We start from the raw sequence: 20262 nt of genomic DNA on the forward strand, positions 1-20262 counted from the left end.
GGAGGCAGTGTGACATTGATCAAAGACCCAGAGGCCCCCATATTTGAATTGTGGTTCCATTACCAGCTAGCTATGAAGTTGTTTAAACGTCTCTATTTTTTTAAAGATTTATTTTGTTTATTTGTTTTAGAGACAGAGAGAGTGTGGGGGGGTGCAGAGGGAGAGAAAGAATCTCAAGCAGACTCCCCGCTGAGTGAGGAGCCTGTAGGGCTTGATCCCACAACCCTGAGATCATGACCTGAGACAAAATCAAAAGCCAAATGCTTAACCAAATGAGCCACCCAGGTGCCCCTTGTTTAACCTTTTGAATCATGCTTTCTACATTTGTAAAATGGGGCTAATCATACATACTTTTTTAAAGATTTTGACAAGATTAAAGGAGATAATGTTTGTAGAACACCTAACACAGTGCCTGGCCCATAATTAGATAACTAATAACAGTGACAAAGATGATGATTGTTACGGTTGGGGCACCTGAGTGGCTCAGTTGGTTAAGCATCTGCCTTCAGCTCAGGTCATGATCCTGGGTCCTGGGATGGAGCCCCACATCAGGCTCCCTGCTCAGCAGGGAGTCTGCTTCATCTTCTCCCTCTGTGCCTCCCCCTGCTCATTCTCTCTGTCTCACTCATTCTCTCTCTCTCAAATGAAGCCTGATGCAGGGCTCAATCTCACAACCCTGAGGTTATGACCTGAGCTGAAATCAAGAGTCAGACACTGAAGTGACTGAACCATGTGGGTGCCCCGTAGCTTTCTTGTTTCAAAATCCATTTTTATTGAGATATGAGTAACATATAGCATTGTTTAAGCTTAAGACATATGACAGATTAACTTGATACATTTATATCTTGTAATATGATTGCTAACACTTCTATCATGTCCCAGAATTATTTCTTTTTTGTGGTGGTAACAATTAAGATCTAGTCTCTTAGCAACTTTGAAGTTTACGTTATGGTTTTGTTGTCTATGATTGCTATGCTGGGCATTGCAGCTTTCAGCTTACTCTCTTGTGTTTCTTGCTCTGGAGGAAGCCAGCTGCCATGTTGCAAGGACATTCAATCAGCCCTATGAAGAGCTCCACATAGAGAGAAACCAAACTGCCAGCAACACCTTGTCGACTATGTGAGCAACCTACTACCATGGAAGTGTATTTCCCAGGCTCCCGACTTCAAGTCTTCCAGAGCAAGCCCCAGACATCATGGAGACAAGCCGTCCCCACTGTGTCTTATCTAAATTCCTGACCCACAGAAATCAAGAGATGTAATACATTGTTATTGGCTCTAAACCACTACATTTTGGGGTGACTTGGATAACTAATATGGGAGGTGGTGGTGAGTTCCCTCAGAGCTCAGCCACAGCCAACTGTGCTCATGGAGGTTAATGACGAGCCTACAGGGGATGTGCTTCACAGCCTACAGTCAGACAGGAGGAGGTCACAAAAGGACTGTCTATTCCCCTCAAATAAGTTCCTATTACCATAATGTTTAGTTGTATCTTCTAAAAAAATTAATTACATGAGGTTTTAAGATATTGTTTAAGAAAGAAAACTTGAAGGTACTGGACAACTAATTCATAATTAAATTGTAGCCTCAGGACAAAGCCCTGCATTGCAGTTTACAGCAGTTAAAATTAGGTTTGAATACAAGGGACTGAAAATGTTAGAAGTTTCCTTCTCTCACATATAAAAGAAGTCCAGAGTAGGCAATCCAGAACTGGTACAGTAACCTCAAAAAGTTTTCAGAGACCCAAGATCCCTCAGTCATCTGGCTCTGACATTCTCAGCATGGGTTGTAGCTAATGGCCCAAGATGGCTGCAGAAGCTCCGGTCATTATGTTTGCATTCTGTCCACAGGAAGGAGGAAGGGATGAAAGGGAGCACACAATTTCTATTTCAGGACATTTTCTGGAAATTGCATCCGTAAATTTCTGCTTATAGCCCATTGGCCACGACGTAGTCTCACGGTCACATTCAGCTGCAAGAAAGGCAGGGGTGTATAGACTTTGCTTCAACAGCTATATTTCCAGAATGATTATCGGGGGATTCAGAGTTCATACTCCCATATTGTATCAGTAAGAATTAGTCTCAACTGAGAGTGACTGAAAACCCTAAAAAAACCAAAACAAACAAACAAACAAACCCAACCCAACAGTGGCTTGAGCAAAATAGAAGTCTAGTCACGCCAAAATTTGGAGAAAGGCATCCCAAACCAGTATAGTAGCTCTTCTCTCTGAAATGCTCCTGGATCCAGACTCTTTGCCACCTTCCTCTTATCTGTGGTGTGTATCCTCCATTCTTAAAATCCTCTCATGGTTCAAGCTGGCTTCTCAAGCTCCAGTCAGGATTGCTGCATCATTTGTAGGGCTTGGTGCAAAATGAAAATACAGGGCCCCTTGTTCGAAAGATTATTCAGAGTTTCCATACAGCCTGAAAGAATCATCAAACCCTCCACGGGGCCCCTCTGGGTGCAGGGGTCCCATGTGGCTGCACAGGCCACAAACCTGTGGAGCCGGCCCTGCCTTTACAGCCAGAAAGGAGGCAGGAACCATGATGGCTGTAGCAGCAGGATGTGCTTGCAGGGCCCATGTTGCTGATCACCTTCTGTAGAAAGAAAGGATGTGGGGCGCCTAGGTGGCTCAGCAATTGAACATCTGCCTTTGGCTCAGGGTGTGATCCCAAGGTCCTGGGATCGGGTCCCACATCGGGCTTCCCACAGGGAGTCTGTTTCTCCCTCTGCCTGTGTCTCTGCCTCTCTGTGTGTCTCATGAATAAATAAATAAAATCTTTAAAAAAGAAAAAAGAAGCAAAGGAAGCTCGGGTTCAGTACTATTGTTTTTGCCTGGCCAGCATCCATTCTCCCTCCCTTTGGTAACAGTATCTCTTCCATTACCTATCACTGTATCACGAACTACCCTAAAACGTAGTGGCATAAACTAACCAGAATGCCAGCACATAGATCCTGCCAGTCAGGAATCTGGCAAGGGCATAGAGGGGACAGCTTGGCCCTGCTCCGTGATGTCGGGGACCTCGGCTGGGAGGACTCAGACAGCTGGGGCTGCAGGATCCACTTCCAAGATGGCGTCTTCCCTCTCATGGCGGCCACAGGGCCTGGAGAGCTGAAGGTCAGGTTCTGCTGTGACTGCCAGGATGGCAGTCTCAGGCTGAAAAGATGTATTAGTTTCTTGGAGCTGTCATAACAGAGTGCCACAAACTTGGTGGCTTAAAACAACAGAAATGTACTGTCTCACGGTTCTGGAGGCCAGAAGGCCGAGATCAAGGTGTGGGCCGGGCCATGCTCCCTCTGAGACCTCTAGTGGGTGAATCCTTTCTTGTCTCTTCCAGCTTCCAGAGGTCCCAGGCCTTCCTTGGCTTCTAGGGGCATCATTCCAACCTTTTCTTTTGTCTTTGCGTGGCATTCTCCTTGTGTCTTCACATGTGTTTTCCTTTTTTTCCTGCGGGTCTATGTCCAAAATCTTCCTCTTTTAAGGACACCAGTCAGATTCAATTAGGGCCCACCCTGCACCATGATAGCCTCATCTTAACTTAGCTAGCCTTAGTTTCAAGGACCCTACTTCCAAATAAGTTCACTTTCTGAGGTCATGGGGGTGACGACTTCAACATATATTTTTTGGGGGGTGCACAGTTTAACCCATAGCACAAGACTTCTTACATGATGACTCTTACTCTAAGACCAAGCGTTGCCATTTACCCTCTAATGCCTAAGCGAGACAAGATCTGCATGGCTTTGTCTTATGTAGCTTTGGAAGTTAAAGAGTGTCACTTCTGCTGTCATTTGAAATAGAAGCCCATCCATCGAGGGCAGGTGTCCAAGTCGGCTCGGGCTGCTGTAACAAAACACCACAGATCAGGTGGCTGAAACAACAGAAATTTATTTTCTCACAGTTCTGGAGGCTGCAAGTCCAAGATCAAGCTGCTGGCAAATTCTGTTCTTGGTGAGGCCTCTCTTTCCGATTTATGGATGGCCGCTTTCTTGCTGTGTCCCCACAAAGTCTTTCCCCTGTGTGGGCAGAGAAAGAGCTCTCTGATGTCTCTTCCTCTGCTTGTAAGGACACCAGTCCTATAGGATTAGGGCCCCACCCTTATGATCTCATTTGACCTTAATTATCTCTGAAAAGGCCCTATCTCCAAGCACAGTCACATTGGGGGTTAGAGTTTCAACCTATGAATTTGTGGGGGGTGGAGGGGGGCACAATTCAGTTCATAACAAAGTGCTTCAGTATAGATTATGTGTGTCTTTGCTGTTATTTTATTTTTTAAAGATTTATTTATTTGAGAAAGAGAGAGAGAACATAAATAGGGGGAGGGGCAAAGAGAGAGGGAGAGGGAGAGGGACAAGCAGACTCCCCACAGAGTTTGGAGCCTGCCATGGGTCTCAATGTGGCCCTCCACGTGGGCTCGATCCCAGTACCCTGAGATCATGACCTGAGCTGAAGTCAATGCTTAATGGACTGAGCCACCCAGGAGGTCTACTCTCTTTAATCTCTACGGTAGAAGAGGTAGGTCTACATTTGAAATACACCAATGAAGAGTAGAGTGCACACCTCAGGGATGGTCAGTTAGCATTTGAAAAATTGAATCAGAAATCCACACTGCAAAGGGGTGCCCGGGTGGCTCAGGTCCCACTCGATTTTGGCTCAGGTCATGATCTCGGGGTTGTGGGATCAAGCCTGGAATTGGGCTCTGTGCTCAGCTTGGAGTCTGCTTGTCCCTCTCCCTCTGCTCCTCCCCCTCCCGGCCGCCCAACTCCCCCAAATACATAAATAAATACAATCTTTATTTTTTTTATTTATTCATGAGAGACACACACAGAGAGAGGCAGAGACACAGGCAGAGGGAGAAGGAGGCTCCATGCAGGGACCCCAACGTGGGACTCGATCCCGGGTCTCCAGGATCACACCCCGGGCTGCAGGCAGCGCTAAACTGCTGCACCACCAGGGCTGCCCTAAATACAATCTTAAAAAAAAAAATCCACGCTGCAAAGACAGCTCCCACGAGCACATCAACTATCTAATAAATCTGTATCAGAGGGTTCACCAATTAGCATTTAAAGATGTTGGAAATAAGTTTTCAGTGATAAAACAAGTGATACTCAAGACATAGGCTGGAAATATTACTAGTACCTCTGCTATTGCCCCATGGGGTGGGGGTCTATGAGTCTGACAGACCCAGAGACCAAACACCCTTGGGTACGGCAACCCAGGCCACAGATTTTATTTACTTCTGTGGCCTGCCACCCAACACAGTAGGACATAGTGCCTGTTCTAACCAGAAGGTTAGTTGAATCCTGCCACTTACATATTGTCACTTTTTTTAAAAAAAGATTTTATTTATTCATGAGAGACAGAAAGAGAGAGAGAGAGAGAGAGACAGGCAGAGACACAGGCAGAGGGAGAAGTAGGCTCCTCGCAAGAAGCCCGACGTGGGATTTGATCCTGGACCCCGGGATCATGCCCTGAGCCGAAGGCAGACACTCAACCGCTGAGCCACCCAAATATTGTCACTTTTATATTCGGTGTGCCTTTCAGCCAAGGTACTTTTGCTGTGCTCAAGGGCAGAGACGTGGCAGTGCCCTTCATTGGGTTATAAGAGCAGGTTGAGAAACTGTTTTTGTGCCTGTTTGTAATAAACGCTTTTATATGCAATTTCTGATTCAGTCGGAGACTGGCCATGATTTTTTTTTTTAATGATATTTAACAGAACACCTGGTAGTGAGGCTGTGAGAGACGGGACCTTTACTTTGTTCTGGGCCAGGGCTCTTAACCTGAGGTTCAAGGATAAAATGCACTGGGTCTGTGAATTTGATGTAGGAAGACATGAATCTTCATTTTCACTCGCTTCTAACTGAAATTTCGCATTTCCTCCGAACATAAGCAACAAACTTCAGTAGTATTCGCAGTACCTGCGACTGTCACCAATTAAAATCACGTTCCCATTGTTGCAGAGATCTCGAAATATCATTTATGTTCATCAGCGCTATGAAATGATGATAGTTATTAGATCTGCCACAGGAACTTGTTACTTAATGATTCACTAAAGAAGCACATAAATATCTATATCACAAATTTGTTTTAATAATTTGATAATGTTGTAAATGCTGTTGGTTTCCTTTGCATTCTGCTGTATTTATGTTTAAGGACCTCTGTTCTGGAGGCTTCTGCTGTTCATCAGATAGTCCCAATATACGATGTACACTCAAGGCCAGGCTTGTCATTAAAACAGCAGTGATTGGAAACTCGTGTTTCAAATTGTCTCTTGATATTTTCAATTTGAGGGCCAACTTCATCTCAGATCTGATTAGATTATAGTTGTTTTGGCCTCATGATGTGGCTGACAAAGAGCTCGTACTAGAAGAAACATCTGCTCTGCCTCCATCTTGTTCGGGCGTGCTTGCATTATTAGTATTATTTTTAACACATGGTTTCTTTGCAGGAATCTTTTTAAGCCCTATGGCTCATTTGGGAGTTAAGTTAAAACTAGGTCATATGATCAGTAAATCCACATCGCTAGGCACCTGTAAGCTGCCATGCGTCACAATATGCTGACAGTGGAGGAGGAAGCCGGCCTCCTGCTCTTCTCCTGGTCATGCAGATGTCACGGGTGACCAACATTTACTGTGGCACTGGCCAGGAAGGGCATTTGCAAGTGGCAATCTGCACAGGAAACAAAGACCAGTCACATTGATTTGAATCTACAAGTAAAAATGAAAGTAATCTCCATTAATATTGACATTAGGACTTTACATGTATTTTTTATCCTAAAAAAATAAGACAGAAACTAAAGTTGTCAGCGCACTGCAGCGGAGTGTTGAAGACCACAACTCAACAGCATAAGCCTTTGGTATTAGCATTTTTTGGCAGTCACATGACGCAGTAAATTCATGTGGCATTTACTAAAGCCTCTAAGTCGTATTTATCCACGCATTTATTTTGTTCATTCACTCATTTATTCATTCATTCAACGAGTATTTATTAAGTACTGCTTCATGCAGATTCTTCTAGGTGCTCAGATTCAAAGATGAATTATCTACATTCTCCACCCTCCCTTGGCACAATCCAAGGCGAGACGGGCAGTGAACAGTCCGGGGATACTGAAGGAAGATGGCCTGTGTAGGTGGATAGAGGGTAGGGGGCTCAGTCTGGAAGCTGACCCCCGGTCTGGTTGGAGGAGATGTGTTGGAGATGGGGTAGGGATTGGAGAGAGTCTGCCAGACTCCCAAAAGAGCTCACAGCGGGGATTGGGGCAATTCATTTATCAGAGCTGGCAGGTGTGTGAATGAGTGACAGGCAGCAGGGTGAGGCCAAAGCCTGGGCCTCAGGGACTTGTCCTCCTTTGAAAGACTCTTAATTAAATCACAGGGTCATGGAATGGATTTTGTTAGTTTTTTTTTTTCTGATGGGGTGCCTAGACAAGGCTTGTTATTTATTTCAACCTGTTGAGAGACTTCCCCATCCTAATTAGTCCTACATTTTATACCATGAAAATTGTAGAATGGGGTGTGCCTGGATGCCTCAGTCAATTAAGCATCTGCCTTTGGCTCAGGGTCCTGGGATCAAGCCCCATGTCTGGCTCCCTGCTCAATGGGGAACCTGCTTTTCCCTCTCCCCCTGCCTCTACCCTCTGCTCATTCTCTTCTCTCTCAAATAAATAAATAAAATATCTTTTAAAATCCTGTAGAATGGGACCATGGTACCTCATCAAATCACTAAAGGTAGCCAATTGCACTGAGGGGAAATGTGTAAGATGAAAGACGCTTACCTTCACTGCAGCTCTGGGGTGGGACTGGGGAGAGAACAGGTAAACCATTTGTTCTCCATGTTGGTGTCATTTTGACTTTAAATCAACCACTGAAAGAGATACCATCCGAGTGAAAAATCCCTGGCTGTAAAACATATCATGCTATACTCCGATGTAATGGAGAGATACTTCCCTATAAAAAAAAAAAAGGAATTTGTGTCATCTAATTATACCCTCGCGAGTTCTTGTTCAATAAAACAATGACCATTGCCAATCACCAGTTTCTCGTCTACCCATAACAGCACGTGAACCCAGACATTTGGAATTTCACACTGGGGAGACTGAGATCATTTGATGATGGGGAGTTTGAACTTTGATGATTCTTTTCCCTTTTTAGTATGATAAAATTGGCCTAGATATTTTTGCCTTTCCAAATGTGCATGGGGATGTGGCTGCTGGTGGAGGAAGGCAGAGGCGGGAGCCAGGCCTTTTCATCTTTGCATGGAAAATCAAAATTCAGGCCAGGCTGTAGTCACTGAGCTGTCTTACCATCTTCTGGCTGCCTTGGTTTATGGAGGTCCCTGCAGCCCAAACTCTCCCCATTTACTAGGTGTCTCACTGTGTCCAAGCATCTCAATGCCTTCTTGTTGGTCCTGGCTTAGTGAGAGGCTTCTGAGCAGTACCTGTCTAGGGTGGTCACTCCTTGTGATTAGGGCTCTCCTCTTCTCATTTTGGAGAATCTGTCTGCCTCTATCCCCAGCTCCCTGGATTCCACATTTCCTCTTTCATAATTTTCCCCAAAATTTTGGTGGCTCATCTCCTCCAGCAGCTTTCTGGGAAAGGATGCATGGGCAGCAATGTTTTGAGACCTTGCACGTCAGAGAAGTATTTTCTATGCTCACACTTAACTGATAGTTTGGCTGGATATAGAATTCTAAGTTGGATCATTTCCCCTGAGAATTTTGAGAAGTGTTTTTCTCTTTTCTCCCTAGTTGCAGGGTTGCTATGGAGAAGTCCAGGGCCATTCTGACTCTCAATCTTTGTGTATAATACATATTTTCTCTTTAGAAGCCTTTTAAAAATATTTTATTTATTTATTCATGAGAGACACAGAGAGAGAGAGGCAGAGACACAGGCAGAGAGAGAAGCAGGCTCCATGCAGGGACCCCAACGTGGGACTCAATCCCAGGACCCCAGGATCATACCCCAGGTCGAAGGCAGATGCTCAACCGTTGAGCCACTCAGGAGTCCCTAGAAGCCTTTAGGGTCTTTGTCTCCAGTGCCTCAAAGTTCATCACAGTGTGTATTTATGTGGGTCTCCTGCCATCCACTATAATAGGTATTCCAATGGTCCTTTCTTTTTTTTTTAAAAAAGATTTTATTTATTTATTCATGAGATACACAGAGAGAGGGAGAGAGAGGCACAGACACAGGCAGAGGGAGAAGGAAGCTCCATGCAGGGAGCCTGACATGGGACTCGATCCCGGGACTTCAGGATCACACCCTGGGCCGAAGGCAAGCACCAAACTGCTGAGCCACCCAGGGATCCCCTCAATGGTCCTTTCAATCTATAAACTCATGTCCTTTAGGTAGGGGGACATTTTCTTAAATTATTTCTTTGATGTTGTCATGCCCCCCCATTCTCTTTCTAAATCTCCTTCTATTTGAAATTTCAGACTAATCATTTAGAAATTTGTTTTCTATTTCTCATCCCTTTTTTCTTTTTTTAAAAAATATTTTATTCATTTATTTGAGTGAGAGAGTGGGGGGGTGGAGAGGGAGAAGCAGACTCCCTGCTGAGTGAGGAGCCTGATGTAGGGCTTGAGCCCAGGGACTCTGGGATCATGACCTGAGCCAAAGGCAGATGCTTCACAGACTGAGCCACCCAGATGCCCTCTCATCTCTTTTTCTTTCATCAAATTTTTTTTAAAGATTTTATTTATTTATTCATGAGAGACACAGAGACACAGGCAAAGGAAGAAGCAGGTTCCATGCAGGGAGCCTGATGTGGTACTCAATCTTGGGTCTCCAGGATCATGCCCTGGGTTGAAGACAGTGCTAAACCACTGAGCCACCCGGGCTGCCCATTCTTTCATCAAATTTGATTCTCTAGAAGTTTCTTTCTATTCCCCGAATGCTTATTTTTAATGCTATTAAAATATGTCTCTTCTGGATCATTATCTGTAGGTAAACATGTGTGTATGCATACATACGTGTGGTGTGATTGTGTGTGTGTGTGGGGGGCGGTTTACATTTCGTAGTATAGTCTGTTTTCTTCAGGTTGTTTCCTCTGTTCCTTTTTTTCCCCCTTAAGATTTATTTATTTATTTTTAGAGAGAGAGAGAGAGAGCAGGGGCAGAGGGAGAGGGAGAGGGAGAGAGAGAATCTTCAGCATACTCCCCACTGAGTGCAGAGCCTGACACTGGGCTTGGCTCGGGGATCAATCCCACAACCCTGAGATCATGACCTGAGCCAAAACTAAGAGTCAGACACTCAACCGACTGAGCCACCCAGGTGCCCCTCATCTGTTCCTTTTGGTCTTGGTCATTCATGTTAGAGGTTTTCCTTAGATGTCTGATGATCACCAGTTATGTGTCCACATTTACAGCAGGACACTAAAAAGCTGCTAGGGCCCTCTGTGTGTGTGCACGTGGCCTGCCAATTGCAGACTTCACTCTGGAGCAGCAGTTCTCAAAGTATGGTCCCCAGGCCAACAGTGACAGCATCACCTAGGAACTTCTAAGTAACACACATTCTTAGACCTTGATCTAGATTTACTGGATTCAAAACCCGGGCTGTCTGAGTTTTAATAAACCCTCTAGGGCATTCTGTTGCCAACTAAAGTTTGAGCACCACTGTGGTGTGATGATCTGGCTAGGCTTTTTAAGTGGGAAATCTCTAGTGACAGTATTCAATCTCCTTCCTAGAGCCTGAATGTCAAGTTTCCAGGAGTTGAGTGGGCAGGAGAGCTTGGCTGGGAGCACGATATTCATAAGAAAACTTACACCTAATCTCCATTTTTGTTTGACCATCCTACTTTCAGCTGTGCCAGTATCTCTGTCCAAAGACCCTTTCACTGAGCCCTGTCCAGATAATAAAGGTCTAGTCTTCCACCTGCAGGGGTCGGTGGTGAAGGGGGACAGTCACATAGGTGTACAGAGCCAGGGAAGGCAACTGCAGACCTCACTGCTTCTAGAAAAGACTTTCAATTGATCGGTTTCACCTCCACTTCCAGAAGCACCTGGCATAGCCCCTTCTGGGTCTTTGGAGGGGAGAGAAATTCTGATAGCTTCTCAGCTTCTCTTCCGGCCAGCTGACAGTTCGGCTCTCTCGGTCTTGCTATATAAGTCAGTCACCAAACAACCCTCCTCTTTCCAGCTTCCAAGCTCTTGGCTATTTTCTCCTTTTCTGTTCCCTTTATGCTTGCAGGCAAATGCCTTTTCAAAAAATTGCTCTACTATCATCATCATGAAGTATTGGAAGGAGGCAAAGGAATGAATGCATGTGTTCAATCCTCCATCTTTACCCATGATTTTCTAAGTGTGTTCCCTTTGGGGACGGCAAACTATCCACCCTCAATGAGAGACTAGGTTTTCCAAGACTGCTCCCTGCTGTTGCTACTGTGATCCGTGGCAGGGCTGTGGCTGTGGCTGTGTTTTGGCCTCTCTGGGTCCCCCGGGTAAAAGGAAAAGGGGATCCAGGGCCTACCGTTATTTTGGCAGAGAAACTTTCAGAAAATATGGTTTCCATCCCTCGCTCTGGAGCCAGCCATGGCTCCTCACTGCCTACTGCCTGTAGTGTTTATGCTTCCAGAGAGGCAGTCAGAGCTTGCCTTGATGGTGCTTCATTTAGCTTGTCTGACTCACCCTTCTGCTCTCCCCCTCCCTTCTCCTGGCCAAAGACATTGGCACTCCTGTCCTGTCTGTCCTCTCACACCTAAGTGGACTCCATTCTCCCCTTTGCCTTCGAAAATCCCCCCCCTCCCAGGGTGCTGGGTGGCTCAGCAGTTGAGCAGCTGCCTTCATGATCCTGGGGTCCTGGGATGAGTCCCACATTGGGCTCCCCGCAGGGGGCCTGCTACTCCTTCTGCCTATGTCTATGCCTCTCTCTGTGTCTCTCATGAATAAATAAATAAATTATACCTTTAAAAAAAAAAGAACACCCCCCCTCCAACTCCAGCTGAGATGCCCTCCCTCCCTCTAGACACTCCCTCTATGTGCTTCACTTTCTCTCCCCTTCTCTGACCTCACACACTTGATGTCAGCATCACACAACTTAGCTTGACAGCATCAAGGTTTATCTCCAATTCACCTTCTGGGCCCAACATCAGGTTGGAAACACTGGGTTTTAAATATCATGTCTGATTGATTGGTGAGAACTTACTGTACTCATTTCTTATATTCCTTATTACTAATACATAATATATATTGATGCATATTTAAAAGTGACAAGTGATATCTTAGCTGGGTCCCTAATTTGTTTTTCCTTCTGGTGTTTCTTTCTGTATAATCTTGCCCCTTAAGTCTTTTTTTTTAATTAAGATTTTATTTATTTATTTATTCATGAGAGATCAGAGAGAGGCAAAGACATAGGCAGAGGGAAAAGCAGGCTTCAGGCAGGGACCCCGATGTGGGACTCGATCCCGGGACTCCAGGATCATGCCCTAAGCCGAAGGCAGGGGCTCAACCGCTGAGCCACCCAGGCGTCCCCCACCCCTTAAGTCTTAAGAAACATTTTGCTATAGTTGATCAACAGTCTGTGTTTTAATAATAGAATTTCTGCCCGACAGATTTCTCTTAAACACATAAAAAATACATTGCACAAACTGTTTTAACAACTTTTTTTCAGAAATCAAAATGCATCCACCCATAGTCCTATGATCGTAATGCATTAAACAGTTCTCATTTTTCCATGTTCCCTTTCAAGCTCCTCCTAATGCATTCTTTAAAAACTTGAGGAGAAATTCATATGACATGCAATTAACCATTTTATTTATTTATTTATTTTTTTTTTTTTTAAATTTTTATTTATTTATGATAGTCACACACACACACACACAGAGAGAGAGAGAGAGAGAGAGAGAGAGAGAGAGAGCAGAGACACAGGCAGAGGGAGAAGAGGGCTCCATGCACCAGGAGCCCGACGTGGGATTCGATCCCGGGTCTCCAGGATCACGCCCTGGGCCAAAGGCAGGTGCTAAACCGCTGTGCCACCCAGGGTTCCCTTATTTATTTATTTTTAATAAAATATCATCAGATCTTTTTTTAAATTTTAAGTAGACTTCACACCCAATATGGGACTTGAACCCACAACTCTGAGATTGAGTCGCATGTTCTATGACTGAGCCAGCCAGGTGCCTCTAAAAATTAACCTTTTTTTTTAAGGGGGAGGGGCAGATGGAGAGGGAGAGAGAGAGAGAGAATCTTAAGTAGGTTTTACGCCCAGTGCAGAGCCTGACTCTGGGCTCCATCTCAAGATCTTGAGATCATGACCTGAGCTAAAATCAAGAGTCTGATGCTTAAATGACGGAGCCACCCAGGTGCCTCACAGTTAACCATTTTTAAATGAATAATTCAGTTGCATCTAGCACATTCACAATCTTGTACAACCATTACCTCTATTGATTCCAACACATTTTTATCATCCCCAAATAAAATTCTGTATACCTGCCAGTTGGTTTCTATTCCCTCTTCCTCCTCCCAGCCCCTGACAATCACCAATCTGCCTAATCCAACTTTTCAGAAAATTAACTCATTTTTTCGTTGTAAAATATACATAACGTAATATTTATCATTTTAACCATTTTGAGGTGTACAGTGCAGTGGCGTCAAGCCCATTCACATTGTCATGCAACCATCACAATCACCCATCTCCAGAACTTTCACATCTTCCCAGACAGAAATTCTGTGTCCTTTAAACACTAACCCCCCCCCCCCCCCATTCTCCCTCCGCAAAGCAACCACCGTTCTTTCTGCATCCACTAATCTGAGTACTCTGGGAACTTCATGGAAATGGAATTATACAGTATTTGCCCTTTTGCAACTGGCTTGTTTTGTATTATTTGCATCATATCCTCAAGGCTCAGGCATGTAGCGTATAACAGAATTTCATTCCTTTTCAAGGTCAAAGAGAGCGTATCCAGTTTGTTTATCCGTTCCTCGGTCTGTGGACACTTGGGTTGTTTGCACCTTTTGGCGATTGTGAATAGCGCTGTAATGAACACGGGTGTACTGGTATCTGTTTGAGCCGCCGCCCCCAATTCACTTTTAACATAGTTGCAACGGCACCGGGCGCAGTTTGGGGGTCTGATCCTTCGTTGAACGAGATATCACGCCTGCCTTTTTCCATGTTGGCACATGGTCTTTATAATCCTCCTTCTCAAGAGCTGCGTATGGCCCATCTAAGTAACTCCATTTTCGCAGAGAAACGCAGCGCCAGCTTAGGCAAGTTTTTACAGGCCTCCCTCACCAGTGTCTTTGGAAGGTTTGGAGCCGGACACGTTTGCAAAATGCTCCCTGGGAGATCAGCCTCAGCCCGGAGCACCGACACCCTTCGCCCCCCACCCCCTCCCCCGCCCCGCCCCCCATCAAAGCTTCAGGAAACAAAAGGAGACATCCAGTTCCTGAAAACAGATAACAATAAGCTGAAAGGCACGGAGAGGAGTCTCTCTGATGTTCTATACTGAAGATGGGCCCCCCCTCCCGAAAGAGGGGAGAGGCAAAGCCGACCAGCATTCCGGCACGTTTGCTTTCAGCGTCAGTGCGCAGCTGCGAGCCCAGCCAGTGCCCGCGGCGCGCCGGGCCGCCACCTCCGCCTTCACCTGCATCCTTCAGCTTCGCGCGCATCCTTTGGTGACCCTCACGATGTACCCAGACGCCGCCTCCCCTACTTGCCTTGGCCCCTGTCAAATGCCATAAGCAGCACTCCTGCTCCGGAGCGGGGGATCCGCAGAGAAGAAAACAGCTTTTGATGACCCGGGGACCCGCCGCCGGCAGCCCTGGGTGCCTGGCAGGGAAAGAAAGTGTTTTGTTTGGCTTTGTTTTGCTCACAGAGCCTCCTCTCCCAGCCCGGTTCACCTTTGCAGCATCACTTGAAGCAACAAAGCCGCTTAATTACGCTGCCTTTTAAAACTTTGAACTAGGCAGGCTGGATTCCTTGTGTTAAAAATCCTTTCCCTCCTGTAAGGGCTGAAAGGAGCTTCCCTCCTCAGCCTGGTTTTAAAACCCTCACACCAAGCATGGAAAATTCTATAAATACCAAATGCGTACCTCGAGTTTAACCTTTAATTATTCTAGCCTCCAGCTCAACCTCCCGATTCCACCATTTTCTTTCTGTACATATGTCCTCTTTAAACTCTGTCTGGAGCTTGATCAACATTAATGAAACAAAAAAATCTCCTTGGGAAGACTTTCAGAGCCATTTGAAAATGAATAGGAATCATAAAAGTGGGTGTGATCTTTTTTTTTTTTTTTATGATAGTCACACACACACAGAGAGAGAGGCAGAGACATAGGCAGAGGGAGAAGCAGCCTCCATGCACCGGGAGCCCGACGTGGGATTCGATCCTGGGTCTCCAGGATCGCGCCCTGGGCCAAAGGCAGGCGCTAAACTGCTGCGCCACCCAGGGATCCCCAAGTGGGTGTGATCTTGGAGAAACACTCATCTGGCAGCCTGCGTTGTTGCATTGGTGCCAGAGGTTTGTATCAGTTTGATTGTCTGAAATCACGGCCATCCTCCCCCCGCGCCACCCCCCCCCCCCCAAAAAAAGCAGGTAAAGCCTATGTATATACTGACTTGGCTTCATTTTCTCCCAGGTTGGTGTCCTCGATGCATTTGTTCTGCAGACTTCTGCTCTGGTAGTCTGCTTAATAAGCCACCTCCAAATTAGTGGCTCAAAACAACAATCATTCATTTTGCTTACAAATCTGCAGCCTGGGCAAGGCCAGTGGGGGACAGCTTGTCTCTGCTCTGCACAGTGTCCCTGGGGTGGCTTGACTGCTGGGGACTAGAGTCATCGGAAGGCTCTTGCTCACAGATCTAGTGCTGGTGCTGGCTGTCTGCCAGAACCTCAGCCGGGGTTGTCCATGTGGCCTCAGCATGCGGCTTCCTGGTTTCCTTGGAGCATGGTGGCTAGGTTCGGAGGGCGAGTGTCCCCAGGAAACAAGGTAGCCGCGCATAGCAATTTTAAGACCTAGCCTCAGATGTCCCAATAGCTTCGCTTCTGCTATCTTGTACTAGATGAGGCGGTCACAACTGCTTGATCTGGTTCAAGGGAAGGGGCATAGGCTCCATCACGGGAAGCGACATCATCATTGGAATGTCATTATCACCTTGAAGAAGACCCTGTGAGCTGGGAGATACCGCAGTGGCTGTATTCATCTGCTGGGGCTGCCAGAACAGAATCTCGCAGGCCGGAGATGTGGGGCTTAAACAATAGAAATTTACTGTTCTCGACGTTCTGGAGGCTAAAAGTCTCAGAGCAAGGTGTCGGCAGGTTTGGTTTCTCCTGAGGCCTGTCTCCTTGGCTTGACGGCTCCCAGTATCCTCACATGACCTCTCCTCTGTGGGCGGATCCTTGGAGTGGCTTTCTCTTTTTATATGGATACTAGTCTGAATGGATTAGGGCCCCAACCCTGTGATTTAATTTAACCTTAATTACCTCCTTATAGGCTCTATCTCCAAATACAGCCCCACTGTGGATTAGGGCTTCACCCCATGACTTTCAGGGTGGGGGGACACTGCTCAGTCCTTAGCAGTGCCCATCTTTGGAAAATACAATCTGCTACAGGCCCTTAGCTATTCCTCTCTCTGAGTCTCTCAGCCTGAAATCATCCTTCTCAAGTCATGAGTGGCTTAAAAGGATGGCATTGGGCTTGGAAGACACTACCCAGTGAAGGCTTTCCCTTTCATGAACTGAGTCCACCAGACAATCTTGCGGTCCAAAATGTTTGCAGCATAATCTTCACTTCGAAACTAGCTGGGCCAAAGAGTGACCACAGAGCTTCTGGCAATCTGTTCAAATCTGGACCCCTTGGTGATTTCGTATTGTGGTCACCTTGGCCAGGCAGGAGCAATGTTCCCACCCCCCCCCACCCCTACTTCTTTTCCTTTCACCGTTCCTGATGAGAGCGGAGTCAGAAGAGAAATGTGTACAACATTTGGAAGGTGGAGGAGAAGCAGTTACTGCTCCTGTCTGGTCATCGTGGTTTGGTGCAGTGAACGACAGAAGGTGCTAGAAGGTGCCAGCTTGCCCTTATTCCCCCCTGCCCTGCATGCAATTCTGTTTCTTGACTGCTGGTCCTGCTGAGCCACAGCTGGGCCATGCCAGGCCCACCACCAGATGTAGAGACACATCTTCCATGGGCTTCTTCCCAAGCTCTCTTTCATGCCTCGCCCTGGCACCCTAGAGACTCTCCCTTAAGCTTCCCACCTTCCCCTTTGGACCCTTTCTTTCCCAGACTCCCCCATGGTCAGGAGGTCTCGCTCCATTACAAAGCCTTCACCCCAGCAGCCCAGCGACTACGCTCAGGGCAAGGTTTGCATGATGGAGCGCGAGGAACCTAATGGGTTCAGAGCAGTTTCCAGTTCAGAGCAGAGTTTCCGGCTGTCCAAGTTATGGGACTTTGTCTCCACATCTTAAATGGTGCTGTTGGAGTTGGGACAGGCCAACAGAGGGGTTCCTTTTGGGACTTCGCAAAGCTAGGAGGAGCCTCTGGGCTGGGAGCAGGGCCTTTGATCTGTGAAGGCCCCAGGCACTCTGGTTACCACAGACACTTCGGCTTCTAGTTCTGGATGGTGCTCCTCAGGCCTGGCATGGAGGTGTGTCATCACTTTTTCCATGACATCATCTCTGCCCCAGGCTTCAGAGACAGAGTGAACACACTGCAACACTGGAGAAAGCCCATGGCTCCGCACTCTGTTCTTTGAGGGGACAGGCCTTTCCTGTGTTCAATGATAGCACCATCATAATTCCACAACATTAAACACAAATGAACTCACCCAACAAGTTAATAAATCAGTTCGATAGGGTAAGCTGACTTCCTTTTTTCTTCTTAAAAGATTTTATTTTTAAGTGATCTCTACATCCAACATGGGTCTCAAACTCATAACCCTGAGATCAAGAGTTGGCCATATTACTGACTAAGCCAGTGAGGCACCTCTTTTCTTTCTCCTCTCCTCTCCTCTCCTCTCCTCTCCTCTCCTCTTCCTTGCCCTTCCCTTCCCTTCCCTTCCCTTCCCTTCCCTTCCCTCTCTTCCTCTCCTCCTCTCCCCTCCACTTCCCTCCTCTCTCCTCTTCTGTCTTTTCCTTTCCTTTCATTTTGGTGAACTGACTTTCAAGTGACTTTCCAGTGGTCTCAATCCCAACAGTGAAACACTTTTAGCAACCCCCCCTCCACTCTATGTATATTTATTCACTCATAACTTACACTCATGTGCTAATGCTTTTTGCTAAGATCCTGAGGCCATATGCCTGTGTGTGTGGTCCATTATTAACAATAGGAGTCAAAAAGCCATATTTCAAATTGTCTTCTAAAGTGTGAACACTTTAAAATGAACTAGCTCTCAAAGTAGGAGAACTGTGAGCATGCCGGGTTCTTAGCCTAAGCTTTCTTCTATGGGACTATCTTCAAGCCACAGTTTCATTTACAGGAACCATTTCAAGCCCCTTGCCCATTTTGTGATGATTAGTTTGGTTAGAGGAACATAATATAATCCGTAAATTCACACAATGTGGCACTCATAATAGGCCATTTGCTGAAAGTGAAAAATCATTTGAGGCAGATGATGTCCAAGTTATGGAACTGCCACTCTTGCCTTAGCACTCCTCAGCTGTCACACTGGATGCTGAGTGGTGACATACAGCCCAAACCAGGCCCCAGGGTCAATCTGCATGTTGCACATTGGTCATTGTAATAGTCAGCCCTTGCTACAATAATGCTGCAGAACAAACACTCTGAAACTCAGTGGCTTACAATAATGAGCATTTATTTTTCTTGTTCATCCTGCAAGGTTTTGGGGGTTTGATTAATCCTGCCTGGGCTTGGCTATTTCAGACTGTGGGTTGGCCAGGCATGGTTCCAGGTCACGAATTTTTTGTTTTTGTTTGTTTGTTTGAGGTGGTTGACATCTTTATTGCTTTGGAGGTGGGGGAGAGCAAGTGCTCAGGAGCTCTTGATGGGGTGGGCCGGCTTCCTCTTCACCATTTCTGGCTTCTGGCTGCACAGGATGGCACCAGCTCTGCAAATGTCGGCCATGCACAGATCTGGGCAGTGGCTGTTCTTGTGGATCATGGGCCTGGTGCTGCTGAGAGTGGCGGGCATTCTGGTTCATGGTGGTCCACAAGTAGGAGGTGATGGGTTTTCACTGGCGGGAACTCTGCTTCATGAGCACCACTACACCTCTGTTGTCGGGCCCTGGCTATATGCCCACAGTCTAGTGGTGAGTCAGCATGTTGTAGTGAAAGGAGTTGCTTTCCTTCAGATTATTGAGATCAGTGCTGTATGTCTTCATCAGGAAGCTGGAGCAGTCCTACCTGACCATCCACTGCAGGTGGGCAGATGTGGTGGCAGCTGCTCTCACTATGGCAGTCGGAGATGGAAGGAGCTCCAGGTCACAGATTTTGCGCAGCCTGGAGCCCTGGCCCATGTGACTATAGCCTCCTAGGACCTGTTCTTCTCCTAATGATGGCAGAAGCTCAAAAGGGCAAACCGGGGCAGCCTGGGTGGCTCAGCGGTTTAGCGCCTGCCTTTGGACCAGGGCCTGATCCTGGAGACCCGGGATCAAGTCCCACGTCAGGCTCCCTGCATGGAGCCTGCTTCTCCCTCTGCCTGTGTCTCTGCCTCTCTCTCTCTCTGTCTGTCATGAGTAAATAAATAAAATCTTAAAAAAAAAAAAAAAAGGGCAAACAGTACCATGCAACACATTTAAAATGCCTGCTCATGGGCCACGTCTGGTAGCAGTCTTGCTCAAGCCCAACTTCCCTGAGGTGGGAGTAGTATATTCCACCCACAAAGGGAGGCACCGCAAAGTCACATGTAAGTGGTGTTGTTTCTATTCCAGGTGAGCAATGAATCAGGATCAGTAAGCCAAACTCCTGGGGCACCTGAGTGGCTCAGTCAGTTAAGCATCTAACTCTTGATTTCACCTCAGGTCATGATAATCAGGGTCTTGGGATCGAGTCCTACATCAGGCTCCATGCTCAGTGGGGAGCCTGCTTCTCTCTTTCTGCCCCTCATGAGCTTGCTCTCCTTCTTTCTCTCAAATAAATAAAAACCTTAAAAAAAATAAGCCAAACTACCATCATGATATAAAAGAAAGTTCTAAAGGTCTGGTATTTTCTTCCTACCTATGTTAGTTTGCTAGGGCTATCAGAACAAAGAAGCACACGTTCTTTGCATGGCTTAAACAATAGAAATGTGCTGTCTCACCATTCTGGAGGCCAGACGTCCAGGATGAAGGTGTTGGCAGGGTTGATTCCTTTTGAGGGCTGTAAGAAGGGCATTGGTTCCAGG

At 46.5% G+C, this 20262-nt stretch overlaps 1 pseudogene; it reads right to left on the reverse strand.

The window, feature by feature from the left end:
* Positions 1 to 18912: 18912 nt before the first annotated feature.
* LOC112929949 (large ribosomal subunit protein eL28 pseudogene) lies at positions 18913 to 19396 on the reverse strand (annotated as a pseudogene).
* Between the last annotated feature and the right edge of the window lie 866 nt (positions 19397 to 20262).

Source organism: Vulpes vulpes, chromosome X, assembly GCF_048418805.1.
Source record: "Vulpes vulpes isolate BD-2025 chromosome X, VulVul3, whole genome shotgun sequence".
Classification (NCBI taxonomy): Eukaryota; Metazoa; Chordata; class Mammalia; order Carnivora; family Canidae; genus Vulpes; species Vulpes vulpes.